Source organism: Rhyacophila brunnea, unplaced genomic scaffold (assembly GCF_057557595.1).
Source record: "Rhyacophila brunnea isolate RB1 unplaced genomic scaffold, BYU_Rbru_1.0 scaffold_21, whole genome shotgun sequence".
NCBI lineage: Eukaryota > Metazoa > Arthropoda > Insecta > Trichoptera > Rhyacophilidae > Rhyacophila > Rhyacophila brunnea.
The window spans coordinates 16,644,489-16,662,982 of NW_028232871.1; the positions used below are offsets into that span (position 1 = coordinate 16,644,489).

The 18,494-nt window shown below is 36.6% G+C and overlaps 1 protein-coding gene across 2 annotated transcripts in view; it reads left to right on the forward strand.

Moving 5' to 3' along the window:
- Nucleotides 1–2,797: 2,797 nt before the first annotated feature.
- The window catches only part of eIF5 (eukaryotic translation initiation factor 5), a 31,256-nt gene continuing 15,559 nt past the window's right edge, over nt 2,798–18,494 (forward strand). The window contains exons 1-2 of one of the 2 annotated variants that reach the window (XM_085949213.1): nt 2,798–2,979; nt 3,241–3,379. The gene's annotated coding sequence lies outside the window, so the exon portion shown is untranslated. Of the gene's footprint in view, nt 3,112–3,240; nt 3,380–18,494 lie in introns of both variants that reach the window. The other variant, XM_085949214.1, reaches the window with a different exon arrangement.

Sequence of the window (18,494 nt, forward strand, 5' to 3'; positions counted from 1 at the left end):
CCTCTTTTTTGATTGGCTGTTTTCTGTTACCACAAAGTTTTCTCGCTTGACTGAATTGTCAAATGCATGACGTACGGTAAAACGGCAAACTAATTTCAAACATATTATAAGGCTATAAAGTTACATATTATTAAAACTATTATTTTTTTAAATTATATAAAACAATAATTTACCATATTAAAACCATATGAAATTGCCCAACCACCATTTTCAGCTGGTAAATAATAATATTAATGTCATGAAAATAAAATGTATTATTATTGGGGTCAGTCGGGTCGATGGTCCGATGGATAGTAGGTAAAGTATTCGACGTATGTACTTTAAATACTATCTACATAATATGTACTATTAACTTTATTATTATAGTACATATGCTCAAAGTAGGTACTAAAACTTAAAAATTGACAATAAAATTGGCTAGCGAGCCGATCCGCGAAAAATATATTGATAAAAAGCAGCGCCATCTTTAGATTAATAAAGCCTGAGCATATTTTTTTGCACAAGCAACGAGTGGTCCACTGTTCAGCTGTCAAAATCAGATCCCTGATTACTTGGCGTACCTATTGATTCGCCCTTTCTCGTTTCAAATTGAATTATAAAAAATTCTCAAATCAAATATATTAATAAATTATAAATAATGAAAGGAGTTTTACCTACCAATAAAACTCTTATTATTCATGTTGACTTTGAAGTCATTGACATAGGGTTTGCTCTTTCTTCTTCGCGTGAGGTTATATTCTACTAATTTATTTTCCTTTTTCTTCTCGTTGGTCATTCCTCCGTTTTTATTTACTGGTCATACCCGCGCGTCAATTTTTTAAGTATGGAGTTTGGGATCCTTTTGTCTTCATTAAGGATTTTACTTTCTTATTGTTTACATGTTACGTCTGACAGTTCATTCTAACTATCAAAAAAAATTATCTATGTTTTGTCTTGTTCTGTTTTGTCACGTTCCGTTTGGTCGTGTTCTGTTTTGTCTTCGTTTTGTCGCGATATTGAACGCGTAATATCACACGTGACAGACGTCTGCTGCTACAATTTATATGTTATAGATCTACCATCGTAAGTTGGCAGCCGGTCGAATTTGAAACTAAAATTGTCAATCGAGGATAAATGGTTTAGTAAAAGAGTGTGTTATTTTTACACACTGCATTTTGACATTTAGCTCAAACACAGTTTCGTAAACAAACCATTCTTGAGATAAAACAATTTAATCAAATTCTTCCGCACACAGCATAACCAAAATATAACGTGTGAACAAGTTTAGCTTTATTATTATACAAGAAAGCATCTCTACACACTTAATTTGTACATTATAAATGGTTATACAAAGAAGAAATATTATACTAGCTGAGCTTCTGCAGGCGCTAGTATAAGTTTAAGTCAAAACAAAAAGTCTGGGTTAAAGACTATAGACGGTGTTTTGGTCACCTATCCTTAATTCGTGGATTACGTCAAAACTATCCCGATGATTTAAAAAATTATTTAAGAATGAACAGTAGTTCATCATTTGATTACAGATTCATCCTCATTATTCCCGATCTCCTAATCCATATTTGACATGTTTGCCGTTGGAAGCTCTTGGTCCTTCGTGAAGAGCAGCAGATCGTAATACCACAATGATGGCTCATATACCTACTTCATCTTCTCCGCTAGGTACCGCTACGTCGACTTTCCTCTACTTTTTTTAAACTCTTTCCGAAAAGAACCCCTAAGGTTTTAATTTTTTTTTACTACAAAGTCTCTATTAGCCTCGGGAAATCCTCTCTCTTTGAAAAAATTAATTATTTTTGGATACGCCACATCGCGTAAATTTCTACTTTCATATGCCGCCGATTTGATTCTCCACAAACATGGGAATATTTTATACAATATGTCCATAAGGTCCGTTATACATTGGAAAGAGAAATTGCGAACGTCCATTTGTGACGAACGTAGTAAAACGATTTGACGTATGGCACACGTGAAAGATGAAACGTAGTAAAATGTGTTAAAAAAACGACCAAGCGCACGGCACGCGTGAAAGATTGGACGCGACTAACCTCACTCTTTCCGTTGTTCGAAACGAGACTAGACACACGGTCATTCCCGTGCGACATCGCGCACACGAAGCTTTCACGCAGACAAGATTGTGTGTGTGCAGGCTGCTAATATCAGTGACGTCCTTAGGTAGGTAGGTACAGAGTGCTATCCCTGTGAACCCTCAAATTATAACTGGTCTCACAATGTGCACAAGTACAATGGACCTCAAGTTGTCATAATTATTATGGTTCAATTAAAATAATATTGGTTTATAGCCCGAAAGAGGTGTATGTTAACTAAATAACTTAATTATGGTAAAATTAACAATTAACTAAAATAAAATAATAAAGAACTATAAATACTAAAATAGTAAATGCTAAAAACTATAAATACTAACATAATAAAGAGATTGAAGACAAGTTTTAAACCAATATAATGCACCTACCTAATTCTGTCACGTAAATGCCAATAATTCAGGTAGGTAGATACAGACCTACAAACTTATCTGGAGAATGGCCAAAAATGAAACTACGAACTACTATAAGACGCCATATTGAAAAACGTCATTCAAGATCAGATTTTACCAGTTACGAGTTGTGATTGGGTAGTTTTCGACAGTGGCTCCCCCATCTCATTCTCCATGTAAGTTTGTAAGGCTGTACCGTTCCATGCGATGGTGGATAAAGTCACCCTAGCGATAGTAATTTATATAGCTGGCAATCTTCGCCAGTGTAAATTGAAATTGAACGCTTCCGGCAGTTCTAGAAACATAAGAATTCTAAATTTTCATTTATTTTCGGTCGTCATTTGAGACATCGAGGGTCTTTTTATCTGAGTTATTCGTGTTCTTATAAGTACTATTTTAAATATAAACATTTAAGGTCATTCCAGTTCGCAGCGGTGACCGACGCAGATTATAATATCTACTCGTACTTTCGGCGATTGTACGTAGGCAACGTGAGTGTCCCACTCCATAATACAATTTCGTGTTGTTTTCTTTTCATTTTATCTTTAGCTATCAGTACCACGTTTTGAACCATATGGGTTATGCAAATTACACAGTTTGCTGCTTTCGTTCTCGAGCTAAAGGTTCCATAAGTGATTTATTTCATTCAAACATAGCTCAAGTGTGTCCTATAGTAAATTCATAGGAGTGAAGAAATTGTGCTATTTCGAGCGCTGTGTGACTTCCTAATACATACTGTTTTATTTTTTTAGATTGTGTTTTTAATAAACATTGAGGCGGCTCACGGAAAGTTATTCCCACCTGCATCAGTGAGGATCCCTTTTATTTTCAAAGTCCTGATACCGTCCAGAGGGGCGTTACCATTTTATATGACTTTAGAAAGATTTGCTGGTGAGTACATACTGTTAACTTTTATAATATTTATTTTACGAATATACCTACATATTGATTATAAAATTGATTATTCTCAGTTTCATTAACCATTACATATTGTACAATCTAAAGTTGAGTGTATTTTCCCAATTCACTGTTCAAATTTACTGCATACGTATCGTAATTGACAGTATGTAATAATAATTTTGTGAATACGGCTGTTGCTCAAAACGTCATAAACGTAATATAATTTCTAACCTAAAATGAGCGATTCGATTTCGCTACCATTTATACCAAATTACCGGCGAAGACGATGCTGCACCATTGTAAAACGTTTACCTTACTCGAATTAGTTGACATAATGTGACCTGCAACTGGCACAATTCGATTTATTCTTCCATTTTCCGTAACTATTAAAATTACAACCAGAGAAACGAGCGACATCTATTATGTACGAAATTATTGGTTTAATAATCGACATTCGACAATCGTTCTGTAAGTACCTACATATTGAAATGCGATAAATTAGATCCTCTAGTGACGTCTATAAGTTTGAAATTATTGGCATGTTAAGAATAATTTGAACGAAAACCACTAGCTACTTTAGAGAAATAAGATGGATTTTTAAGATCTCTATCAAAATAATATTTAATAAAGTCAAATTAGAAAAGGAATTTCCATACGTTATTTTATAGGTATTACCGTCAACAGAATATAACACTCTCTGTCTAAGCTTCTGTCTATTCTGAGACCTCACAAAGTGTTCCGAGTCCAGTTAGCGTTAACACATTTGTTACTTTCATTTGATCATTTCTCGTACTATCTACTATCTGTTTGTTACTACTTAATAGTTTTTTTTTTAATTATTAATAACCATGTCCTTGCTTTTTCGTACAAGGCGGTTGTTAGTAATTTTGAACAATCACAAACACCCAGGCTTTGAGAAAATCACACAAATGTATTGTGTCCTCACTGGGATCGAACCCAGAGCTCCCGGATGGTAGGCCACTGCACCACGAGAGCCGCCTGTTACTAATAGTTGTCTCTGTTTGATGTCATCATTATGATTATCCGGCAGGGTTTATCAATGGCTACCAACAGTGGCGGCTCAATAACTTTCTAAGTAGTGGGGTTTAGTCATTAATGATTAAATATACACACCTACTTCCCCATATTATACATTATGTATCAAGCTACTTATAATAATATGATTTTATTTTTATTAAAGGGTAATAAGTAATTTTTCAGAATTCATACTATGATTATCTGAGTCGTTACTCAATCACATCTAAAGAACGTGTTTAAAATTATTAACTTAAGTAATAATAATAATTACGTAGTATAGACTTACCATTACATGCCGGTTTTGAAGAACGACATTACAGCGAGCTTTTTTTTACTCACCTAGGGGTTATTTGAATCGCTCCCCGGTATGCATATACTAACGCTAATCCATTCGTATCCTTTGTAGAATGAGATTTGTACAGAAGCCATAGCTTTCTTTATTTGTACATAGGTGTCACCGTGAGATAGAGCATATTTAATTAAATTAATTACATATTTTAATACTGCGTAATCATTAATATGTTATTACATAATTTACAATCATTTATTTATTTGTACTTATAATAGTAATAAATTTATCTATATAAAATAGCAACAGGTTTAGATGGATAAAATAAATAATTCAATAAGTAGTTCATTTAATCATGTAATGAAATAGGTATAAGTATTATGTCCAATAATAAAAATATCTGACGTGTGTTTTTGACATGATATGAATGTGGGAATGATCCCTACGAACCCTTAAGGTAGAGCCGCCACTGGATACCAGTCATTTCTTTAAAACTGGAATCAATTCGCCGATGCTGTGGATTGGTGCTTTTCGAATACCTCATATAGTATGGCATTTGAACAGCAGTTTTCCACGTTCAGTTTATTTCCACCATTCCAGTACCGACCTAGTTGCTTTTTTCTATTTTTTTTCTCTTGCAGTCGTTTCACGTTAAGCCCATCATGCATTTTTCCATATTGCATACCGCCTTAAATGACATCATTTCGCTTAATAATTATAGGTACATTGCGTAGCAACACAAAACATTAGGTTTCTTTAGTATTGAAATGCATTGAAATGTTTTCATTTTTTAATCTCTCCATGGTATTTATAAATTAGTAAACAATCAGCATTAAAACAATAATATTCAGGCATAGTATAGGCTTATCTGCCAGTATTTTTCCTTTCAAATTTATTGAATGCATTTTGATTGCATAGTTTCAATACCACTTACCTACTCACTCACTGATTAGGTAGGTACAATATGTTTCAAGTATGTACCTAGGGACTTATATATGTATGCATTATTAATTTTGATTTTTATTTCGATGGTTAAATTAGTATTAGCCTGCCACCTCACCTTTTATTAGGCTCGAGGTAGGTATATTTTACTTTTTGAACACTTTGGAAAAGGTATTCAATTAGATAATTTTGGTATTATCAGACTAGCTTGGAAAAGGTGAGGTCTACCAGTATTTGGTGTCAGCACATAAATGAATGTTTGTGATATTCTATTACTTCCTTCTTACCCATTCACCAAATAGGCCTTTGGGGATATGGGGTTTGATTTAATCTAATACATTTTCGGAGCCCCGAAGCCAAATACTCTTTATCTTGAAGTGGGTATTATATTTTACATGTTCCTATTGGGTATCTCTGTTTCATTCTTGATTTTGGATGAACTGTCTGTTTTCTTTACTATCGGTTCATTAATTGAATCTTATTTATCATCATTGAACAGTTAAAAACCTCAAATACAATTTTATTTTCACTAAGTAAAAGATGGGCAAACATCTGAAGGCCAGACTTACGCTTACCTACCAATAATAATTATGGTAATAGTTTCTTTATGTTGTTAATGCATCACCTGAATTCTTTACTGATAACCGATAAGTATTGCCGACTCCTGACTTTTATATATGTCTATACTGATAATGTCTCAATTATTCTAAAATGTAACTCCTTAATTGATTTAAATCATGATTTGCCAACCTAGGTGACGGTAAGTGGTAATGCACAGAGCGCGAAACCCAAGAGACGCTGGTTAGATTCCAGCGGGGGTGTCTTCCTTTTTTCGAAAAATATTTTTTTATTGGCTATATTTTCTCATGAGTGTTTTCAGAATTATGTGTGTTACATGCATTAACGTATGAATGGATTTTGTATCGACAGTAATAATGTCATTAAAATTAAATGTATTATTATGAAGTGCTCATCCGTGAAGCGAATTTTCTCATTGTCGAATATAACCTTCGTTTTTATTTTCATTCCAAACCCGACGTATATACATACCTGCACGCTCCGTTTTAATTGTGCATCGAAAAGAATATTTCGATGATTATATTTTTTTACAATAATTGCAAATGGATATTATGTTTTTTTTACATGTATTAACCTTGCGGATTGATAATATGTATAGGTCTGAGTAATGGCAAAAGGCTGCGCGAAAATAATATTAGTTTTATCTACAGTCCACCTACACCAGGGTTGGCGAACCTTTTTACGTACGCGTGCCAAAATTTCCCTAATATTATTTTTCGACGATCTGACGTGCCGAGCAGTTTTTCATGGAGAAAAAATAGTTTTTTTAGGAATTCTATTAAAAAATGATCATGTTCTCTAGATACTATTCACAAAAAATAGCACACATTATAGCTTTATCACTTCAATTAGGTACGCCAGACATTTCGGTTCATCAATTTTGAAACTGTCTTCTAGAATTTATACCACAAGCTCCACCAAGATTTATTTTCTTATTCGGTACACCCATTTTGTGGGTAGAAATGATTTTTTTGTTACTGTATTACTTAGTTTGGTTATTTACACCCATATTGACATCAGAATTGCTCCGATCAGATGAGGCATTCTCTGGCTACATTGGTATCGAGCGTTATAAATCGATCAAAATCAGAGGTTCACGGCGCAGCTTAACCGCCGCCTGATGAGGTTAGTGCGATTATATTATTTATAACGTATAAAGCCTAAAGATCGACCTATGCAATTATATAGTTACATTAAACGCAATGCTTATTCTTGTCATTTGTTATTATTATATGTATATTTTTTCTCTTCAAAACAAAACATTCGCGTGCCATTCAAAATCATCTCGCGTGCCATAGGTTCACCACCACTGGTCTACACCTAGCATCTACCTGCCTGCATGACGTTACGCAACAGAATACATACAAACACAAACGTCACGATGACTTGATAAATTACATTACAGTTACACTATTCTATTGAATATTGGGATGAGCAGGCTGCAATCACTCAATCAGTCTTCAGATTGTATCTTTTGATTGTACAAAACTCGACATGTAGGTGTCTTAATTTAAATTCCACTCTTCCTTTTTACCGATTATTTATTTATCGAGATTATTATACTTTCCCCACGATGGCCGCGCGGCTTAAGCGTCGGACTATAGCGTCGTGGGTCCCAGGCAATGACATTATTAATGGACGACGCACTCAATACAGTAGCTAGGAAGCAAAATCGCGCATTCGCATGTATAGGTAGACGTCACGCAATTTCATTATGCGATATCACGCATCGGGAATTTATAGCAATATGACCTTTATTGTAATGGCGTTAGAGCAGTGTTTCTAATGTCAATATTCATTTGAGCGAACCCGTTCGAACCGAACCATTCGGCAGACCCAACAAAAAGCATCAGGAATTTATAGCAATATCACCTTTATTGTAATGGCGTTAGAACAGATTATGCCATTCGGCAGACCCGACAATAAAGTGAGTGTCATTTTCTTTTCCAGATGATTCGTCCATATTAATGTCATTGGTCCCAGGTTCGAATCCTGGGTCTGGCAAGTACACATATTGTTTTTCAATTTGTGTATGTGTCAGAGTATGGACCTAATACGTTGAGCAAGTGGCTGACATCCATTTCTCGTAAAAACAAAATTTGTTCATACAAACCTCTACCCTGTGGAGGCCCATATGATCCTATTAGGATCGGACATGGTCGAAAGAAACGAAAATTATACTTTCGTTTGCAATGGAAAAGGTCGACTCAGACCCGAAGAAATAGTGCAAACTTAGGAAGAGTCACACTTTAAATCATGATTTTAATCCGCTGACCGTCCAGATTTTACAATTTAAGATTTATGACTTTTTGATAAGACATATTTTCAAACATAAGCACATTCTTCTTTTTATTGTGCCATCCCCTAGCGGAGGTCGGCCATCGTCAAGGCGATTTTAGATTTGTCGTCTGCTACCCGGAACAGTTCAGTGGAGCTGCACTCGTACCAATCACGGAGGTTCTTAAGCCACAAAATGCGGCGCCGTCCTATGCTACACTTACCATTGATCTTTCATTGAATGACAAGTTGGGGAATGCTGTACTTTTGTCCTCTCATAATGTGGCCGAGGTACTGTAGTTTCCTGGTTTTGATACTACGTAGAACTTCTCGGTCCTTCCCAACTCGATTGAGAACTTCAACATTTGTCACCCGGTCAGTCAAGGAATTTTGAGGATGCGTCTATACAGCCACATCTCGAAAGGTTCAAGTCTCCGTGACATCTCTTGGTTTAGCGTCCACACTTCCATACCATAGAAAAGAATTGAGAGAACATAACGTACCATACGCATCCTGAGACCAAGGTTAAGGTCTCGATTGCTAAGGAGGCGTAAGCAGATAAGTAATTTAAAATCCGGTTTATCAAAGATAACTTGGTATTTTAATAAGGATAATCATGCCGAGAAATTGCCGAACAATAAAAGAGATCATGATTTTTTCTAAATGTAACAAAATTGACATTTGTGGCGACCAGGTCGGATGACCCGATAAGGCCCAACAGATGGTTGAACCGACTTGAGCAGCTCTTCCCTTTCCGTTCACATTTTAGGACATTCCTAGAGTACAATGTTGATCGGGTAACAAGACCAAGCTCATGGAGTCCGCCAGCGAAGCCACCGTGGCCAGTTAAAATTTGACTGTTGTGATGGCCCGTACTCGGAAGTTAAAGCGGTTATCTCCATTCACCTTTTGATATTGCGGCGCACACTTTGAAAACCACTTAGGTATGTGCCTACTGACATTGCTAATTTTGTTGGCGATGCGGACTGTTTCGGTTAGGCGCATTGCAGTCATTCGCTGCTGCATCACGCTGGTTTCCAATTTTAACCTTGTCAGCCAACAAGCCTAGTCGGCTAAGTATTTACGACTCAGTCAATTAGATTGGTACAGTGCCTAAATATATTACAGTCGAACTCGGTTATTACGATCTCGGATGTAATGAGGAAACATTCGTTGACATTTTGGTTTATGATTTTCTCCATACATTTATTCACTATATATATAACGAGTAACTTATCGGATATACCGAGTTAAAATACTGTTAATGTGTCGATCGTTTAAAAACATTTCCACCCTAAGCAATAAAGTTTGATCTGACAGGATGACGCCAGGGTCGGATTACGTTTATGACACTAGTTAAGTATCTAAGTACCTACCTAATTGGTGTTTCGCCGACAATAATAAAAAAGTATCCACGCATATGGTTGAAATATCCAAGGTTTGTGAAGTCCGTAGGTAACCTACCAGCGTTCATTACAATAAACAACTTCTTTTGTAGTTTATGAATGCCATGCTTGTTTCGGGGATTTTTACGATGGTTTTCAGATTTTATATTTTCGACTTTTTGTGTAATCTGACCGCTCATTTAAACATACCTATTCTCTGATATAACGAGTAACATTTATAACGAGCAAATTCAGTCGGTCCCATCTTCCTAGTAATAACCAAGTTCGTGTATAATGAAAGCGTTTATTGGAAATTGGTTGGGTGCTTTTGTATTGCATATTTGTTTGTACCGAGGTCTTACTTTGGTGCTCGGAGATTTATTTGCTTAAGGGGGGACATGCTCAGCGTATGTCAAAATGGAGCTTTTGTTCTATTTTCAAAGCATGATCCTGGATATACCTTAAACGTTGTAGATAATCTATTTATATAATTTTGAAGCCTTATTATCCTTTATATTTATTTTAAACATTTGATGACTGCATAAAGTATTTTTATTACATAAAATAGTATTCTTTTAAACCTCTCGCTCTAATCTTTTAGAATATAGTCATATTTCAGTACATAAATGTGCAGTGGTGTTAAGATTTTTTACATTTATTATTTTTTAAACACATTTATAAAACCATCAGTATAATTTAAATCGACATTATTATAGTGAAATATTTACGATAAAAAATTATATTGATAATCTCTGTGATCCCAAATTTGACAAGAATTGGGCATTTTATTATTCAAAAAATGGGCAAAATTAACACATTTGAAGATAATTCTAAAGATACTCATTATAAGCTATGTCTTTGACCATTTAAGTGTGATAAAAATCCTACGAATAATGATTGCTTTATAATAATTATTGACCTAAGAATAAGGTAGTGTTTTTTTGAAATACGCAATTTCTTTTGGCATTCCCCAGTGGTTAAGCTACAACATACGGCCGTAGCTATAAATTGACAAACTATAATTGAAGTAGGGAGTAAAATGATGTTAACGCGCGTGTTTGAACATGTACCTACTAACGGTACTTTTAATGCTAAGCAGAATTGAATTCAGTTAATTCTGTTTTGTATGTTTCGGAAAAAATTCGTTAAAAGTAATATTTACTACTCACTATTATTGGTTGCTAAGTGGGTCCTAGCAACTAAATTATTAATATATACGTGCGTTGCTATGGAAATCAATATGAAATGTCAAAATGACATTTATGTATTCTATAATATTTATTCAGTATTTCTATCAAGTAGAATAAAAAGTTTTTATTAATACATAGAATTGTCAAGTTTATATGATTCAACAAAAAATTGAAAAACGTGGTAAGTATAATTATAAAAAGTTCTTTTTATCTTGTAATTATTTTTTTTAATCTTTAGGTATGAGTGAATTTCAGAAAAATGCGTTTTAAATTTGGAATGGTTACATACCTATTATAAACATAATAATATATCGGAAAATACCCCTTACGAATTTACTCTATTAGAATTATATATGATATGAAATCGTTGAAGAAAAGAGCATTCTCGTTAAAGTTCTTGTGTATATTGAAAATAGGTTAGTTACTCGGAAAAGCGAGGTGCAGATTTTCTTTGAAAATTGGCCCTTGAACTGCGCGGAGGCAGGATGCGCCTCCCCCCCACCTCTCGACCCTCTCGTCCCGCCGTCGGCGAAGTTTCCCGGTGCAGCGTCGAAATGCACCCGCAGACCGCCGTCTACCTGGTGCACCGACGCCGCGCGCACGCGTCCCGACGCGATCAATCCTGCAGGTGCGCGCGTGCGTACCGCAGCTTCGGCGGCGCGTGCAGCCTCCTCGTCGCTCGGAAACCCCAGCCTTGAACTGTACCTACATGCCGTCGATTTCCACTTTCTGTACTGTATCTCTATACTCTGTTGTCCACTCCCCGAGTGGGGCACGAGTTTCGACGTAGCTACTGCACTCTCTGTGTCTCTTAATTTTTTATCCGTCAATCGATGCTTCCATTCGTGAATAGCGGTGGCGAAGGGTGGAGGTGGGCTGTTAAGATCAGACACACTAAGCTTCGTCATTCGTACCTGTTTGTTTTCATTGAAATAAGACTAGGTACAATTTACAGACGGTGTAGGTTAGTTTTTTTCAATTAAACCCTGCGAAACCAAGCCATAATAAATAATAGTCAAATAATTACAAGATAAAAAGAACTTTTTATATACAACGTTTTAAAATTTTCTGTTGAATCATATAAACTTGACTTGACTAGCTTAAACGATCAAAAAAATTGTATTTGATAGAAATAATACTGAACTGTCATTTTGACACTTATTGATTTCCATAGTAACGCACGTATATATTAATAATTTAGTTGTTAGGACCCTAGCAACCAATAATAGTGGATTGGATTACGGATTTCTTACAAAATAACTTTTCATACAAAACAGCATTAACTGAAAATGAATTCAATTCTGCTTAAAGATGGCTAAACGTATTAAAAAAATCATTGGCATCGTGTTCTGATATATTCTAAAAGTTTCAAATGTCTAGCTAGTCGGGAAGTTAGTTAAACATCGATTGCAAGATTTGTACCGGACAAACAACCACCGGACAAATAAGAATACGACCTAATAAAAACGCTGTTAAATACTCGTTTATCTATAAGATATCTTTATGCAATTAAATCATACATAACTTTGGATATTTTATAGATAGAATAATATTCCAACAGTATGTGTAATATGTATTCTTAATCCAACGAAAACAAATAAGTATGAATAAAAAAGTGTCCATAATTTTGTCGTATCGACAAAAGTATACCAAAACTATTATGGTTTGGTTTAGTCTGGGTTTAATTGATTTTTAAAAACTAACCAACACCATCTGTAAATTATTGTAGACTTAGTTCAATAAAAACAAATACATATGACGTAACAAAATTTATTATGCACTATTTATGGCGGATCTTAACAGCCTACCTCCACCCTTCGCTACTGATTCATAGGCTATACCGTGGACGCATTGAATACACCATTACATACAATGTCTTGACACAAATTCAATAACTATTATTGCAATGCAGGTAATGTTAATTTTCAACTGCGTACAATATGTATTTTTACAATGAAAATCTGGCGATATAGCTGTAATGGCATATATCTTCAACGCGAATTTTTCAAATTGATCCTTATTACAACGCATGTAGAGTTCATTTTTTGTTCACTTTCATCTGCGCGTATGAGTGAACTCGGGCAGACTAAGGATGTATAATGTGGCACAGTGCCTTCACTCATTTCGTCCATTACTATTAATACGTCAATAGCCGTAAATGAAAGATGAACTTTAGACTTTTCAGGTATTGTGGAACATGGAACGTTGCATCTTTTTCAATTTCAATTTATTTTTTAACATGTTGTGGACATTACAAATACTTATAAGCTTAAGACGTTCACAACATGACATGAAACATTATTATAAAGAAGAAAGAAAAAGAAAAGTAATAAAAGTTCAAAGAAGTACACCGAGTTTGCTAAGGAGAGCGTATTTCAAGAATTTATAAAATAGCGTCCACCTAAGTCCTAAACTCACCCTCATGCAAATGTTCAATTTTCTCTACAAGATAATGAATTTATTTCAATCTGTCCGTAGGTACTTTCAACTGTCGACAATCCCTTGATTGCATTCGCAGACCATTCTGTGTTTGTTGGTAAATACGTTTAGCGGGGCAAGTCTCGCTTGGGTTGGTTATCACTGTTATGACTTGGGGTAGTCACGCCGAAATGGCACTCGTGGAACGCGTTAAATAACACTTGTCTAGGTCAAATATTCAGCGACAGGATTTCCATTGCCCAGGTGTTACATTGTAATTTATTGATCTCAACACATCAAAGTATGGGTAGATTTAGCGACGAATATTTCTATATCACGTTTTTCAAAGTATCTAAATCTTCTTTGTGAGACCAAAGTTAGTCACAAAATATTATTTAGCATCAAGGCAGCATGCTATGCGATTTCGCTTCATTCGTTTCGAGTTAATTAATTTATTTAAGAAAAAACATTGTGGACATAACAAAATTAACATGTATTTACATTATAACAAATATCACCCTCACAAGAGAGAAGAGAAGATATAAAATAATAATAATAAAAAATAAAAGTAAAAACATACTTAAGAGCGTACTTCAATGAAACGGCAAATAATTTTCAACAGTAGGTGCGACGAAATTTCTCACTCGTCGCCGATCGGAGAACAACAGTCGAGGTGTCCGCACGTCGATTTGTTTTGTCATGGCGTCGGATGAAAATATTCTTAAATCGTGTAAAGATGACTAAAAAAACTTTACGTATGTACTTAAAAAAGAAAACATGCCAATGAATATACAGTATAACCTCGTTTTTACGTGCCCGGAATTCACGTTTTCCCGGCAATTGCGTGTAATTTATTCAGTCCCGATGTATTTCAGTACATTTAATACCCGCATTTACGTTTTTCTTTCCCGCGATTTACGTCGGAAATATTCAAAATATGCGAGTTACGCGCGCTTGACAATGATTGAAGAGGTTGATATTCCAACAAAAGAAGAAGCAATGAGGTTCATCGAGGGTTTAAAAACCTACTTTACAAGCTTTGCTGATATTCAAGATGACACTTTTAAATGTTTATAAGTCTTGAAAGAGAATTTCGAAAGAAAAAAACAACGAAAGCAACAAACTAATATACCTACTTACATGATTTTTTTAATAAAAAATAAAAAAAAATTCAATAAAAATTTAAATTGAATGTTGTTTTTTAATAAAACGTTATTTTTTTAGAAACGTAAAATTTAAATGTTCTATTTTCAACCCCCTTTTACATTTTCCCTCCAATTAGGTTTTTTTTCTTCAGTCCCTTGAAAAACGTAAAATAGGGGTTATACTGTACTTACTATTATTATTAGTAATATAACAATAAACATAACATTAAATGGACGCATGTCGGATTTTTATGACAAATTATATTTCGTTCGGCACTCGTCATTTGCACAATCCGCGCATCTCCTAGCCATGATCTTTTTAGACCATGCCTCAACTGAAGTATAGCCTTAAGTACAATTTTATACAGAAAAATTAAATTTTTAAAACAAAAAACATACAATTTTATACAGAAAAATTAAATTTCGAATACAAAATACATAGCACGTCACCGAAAATGTGTACGTCTTTGAGGAGCGCATTAACTAGTCTTGCACCTCTCACTAATGGTGCCTGATAGGCTTGACACGAGGAAACGGTTCCGATCCAGAATAAATCATGGCTGTGACCACGTAATTGGTACCACAGGTAATTGACGGGCGCATGTAAATTCAAATCCATTAGGACACCAGGATTGGAAACCATCCCTCGCAAAACAGGCAGAGATGCTTCAAAGTGTTAAATGCAGCATAAAATAAACTAAAACTTTCGAATCGAGTGAAATGAATTTTCTTGTTAGATATTTATTATGTAAGTACACAATACATTGATATATTTTGCTCATATTTTTATTCTTTCTTATTGGTCGTTTCCTCACGGGTGAGGATCGTGACTACCCTGAAATGCAGTAATCTTCTAAGCGACCGAGGCTCCATCCCTCATATCCTCACAGTCTCTCCAGGTTATTCGGACCGCCCGAGTAATACGCCCCAAAATTGTAGGATGCGTCTCAGCCGTATTGTCGAAAGCCGTTCCTTTAACTGGAGCCTCTGCGTCTGGAGGACTGGTTCGTCCTGTGCTCTGTTCAAGATATACAAAGCATTTGGCGCCAACACTACATTTCGAAGGTATCAATAAAATTGCCTTCCGCTCTCTTACCCTCAGGGCCATGATTCGACACTTGAGAGTAGGTATCTATTTAAGGCAGTGGTCGGCAAACTCATTAGTCAACAGAGCCAAATATCAACAGTACAACGACCGAGATTTCTTTTGAGAGCCAAATTTCTTAAACTGAAATTATATAATATGTAGGTGCCTACACTGTTACCACTATTAACTTAATAAACTTTAGTTAAAGATTTAAGTCTTAATTAAACTGTAGGTACACTGAATGAAACTTGATATCATACTTAATAATGATATCATGTATTGATAAAAATTAAATTGTAAGTAAGGTATCCATAAAATTAAATCATGACAGTGACTGACAATGTGAATAATGGCCTTGCATCTCCTTGGAAAGTTTGGTTAAGTCAGGTTTGTATGTTGTTTTTAATTTTAAGCACGATTCCAGGTTCTCATCAATAAGACGACTTCTCAATTTACCCTTGATTTCCTCTCTTAGAATTCTCTTTACTAACCACAAAACATGCAATATTAACATTGTTAGAAGATTTTATTCTGCAATTAAATACGGAACTTAATTTTTCTTGACTCTTTTAAAGTTCCTCAACTGCTTAGTGCGAAATGACGCGTGTTTAGTTGTAAAGTGTCCCTCCAAATTTGACTTCGTGTTATGCGCCAATTTTTTCCGACAAATAATACAGGTCGGTAGGCCATTAAAGTTTTGAATAAACGCGAAAGTCTTGGTCCATTCAACTTTAAATTCACGGTTTTCGTCATCCGTTTTTCTTTGCGTCTTCTTTGTAGCCATTTCAAATAGGGCAGATGGCATTTGTGGCAGAGCCGCACTCAAGGGGCCAAAGAGCCGTATGTGGCTCGCGAGCCGCGGTTTGCCGACCACTGATTTAAGGTAAGGTCAAGAGTGGCGAACCTTTTTATGCAGTGCCAAAAAGCTGTAATAATTAGCGGGGCGACTGGAGGGATTAAAAAAAAGTTTGCTATTTTAATTTTAAGGAGGTTTTAGGTTGCTTTTAGGAAGGGGCATTAGAAAGCTCTCGAGAAAGCCGAGATCTTTTTATTAGCTCCCCTTCCCGATATTTTTCTGCACAAAAGAAATTTTCCGTCCAGAAACTAGATATTTTGAGCGTTCCCTTCGAAATGATTTTAATAATATAAGTAAATATGCGTCCAGAACCCGAGTGGATTTCCCACGTTTTCCAGGTGCTATGTATAGTTGGTGCCCTTTATTTATTTTCGTTAAAAAAACCGCCGTCCCGAATGAGGTTCAACAATTCATTCGGGAAATGGCGTACCCCTTGGACCTAGATCGTGTCATTTTCATCTTTGAATGTTTCGTGTATACTTATAATATGTACTTCATGTTGAAAATAAAACGGTAGGTGTCTAAATAAATTTAATTTTAATTAAGTGCGCTGCTACTGTATTTTCTTTTTGTTGAAACAAGGGCACGAGTGTACGGTATTTCACCAGTACTTACTTTGAAGCTGATATAGCATGACTAGGTCAATAATAATTATGTCCCGAAGTGGCTATAATACCTATGCCTATCCTCTTTAGTCTCGGAGACAAATTTAATGTAATATTATGGATTACGCATAGCGATAGCGCTTTGTTGTGATAGGGGTTGCCTGTGGACCAGCATAGTGTGTTCCGGTCATAAACGAATAATGAATGTGCCAGAATATAAAATTGAGCGTTTCAAAGTGCGATCACGCACGTTTCGCTCGCGGCCGCCCTTTCATTCGAGCGTGTCGATAATTCGCACGCCATTTGTGGTTCCGTTCGCCCACCTTCGCACTCTCCGGGCGAAACGTACGATTGATATCGTGAAAAATATAATACATATTATATTAATATCGGGAAAGGAAGAGGGCGATCGATGCCCGGCCGGCTCGACCGGTAACGGCCGCGCAGGCGCGTCACCCGCCGGGCTCGCGCGTCCGCTTCCGGCGCCGACGCGCGCCAGTCCCGGCGGAAAAGCCTCCGCGGAAAGTCGCGCGCCCTCCCGTCGATCTCGCACAAAGGAAATCCGCCAAAGCCATTTCCCAAAACCGATTCGAACGCTCCGAGCGCGCCCCTCGACGAATCGTCGCCCTCTCGAGATTCGCGTCGAGCCGAGTCCCGTCGCGGAACCCGTCCGCCCAATCCCAGTCGCCGCGAAGGCGACCGTCACCGTCGAGGTTCGTCTGCGGCTTCGAGAATCGCTCTGTCAGGCGTGGCGAGGTCCCCGGGCCGCCGGGAACCCCCCGAGCCGGCGCTCCGCTGGTCCGCTCTTTCGGCGACCGCCGCGCGACGAGAGTGCGCTCCTGCGGCGCCGCATTGCCGCCCCCGGAGGCTCGGAGGCGCGGGCGCCGCCCAGCCCCCCTGACGCCGCCGACGCCGCCGCATCCCTTCCGCTTCGCCAAGGGCGCGCGCCTCAAGGAGGGCCGCCGGCCCAGCCGCATATGGTGCCCGATAGCGGTAATCGATCTCACTCTCTTATCGCGATCCCGTCTGCTCTTTCGGCCGATCATTTTATATTTGGGTGGTTCACAATAATTATGGATCAAGTCCATCAAAATAGAACCTGAGATATTTGGACCTAAAGTTAAAACCCTTTTGTAAAATTCAGGAATGTTTTCACTGTCTATACTATATTTTGATAGTATGTATATGGATCAATTTAAATAAATAGTCGAGACATTAAGTATATTCAGGTTTCGTTCAGCAAATTGATGTTAGCAAATACGTCTTTATACTGCTGAAGGAACTGTCAAAATGGA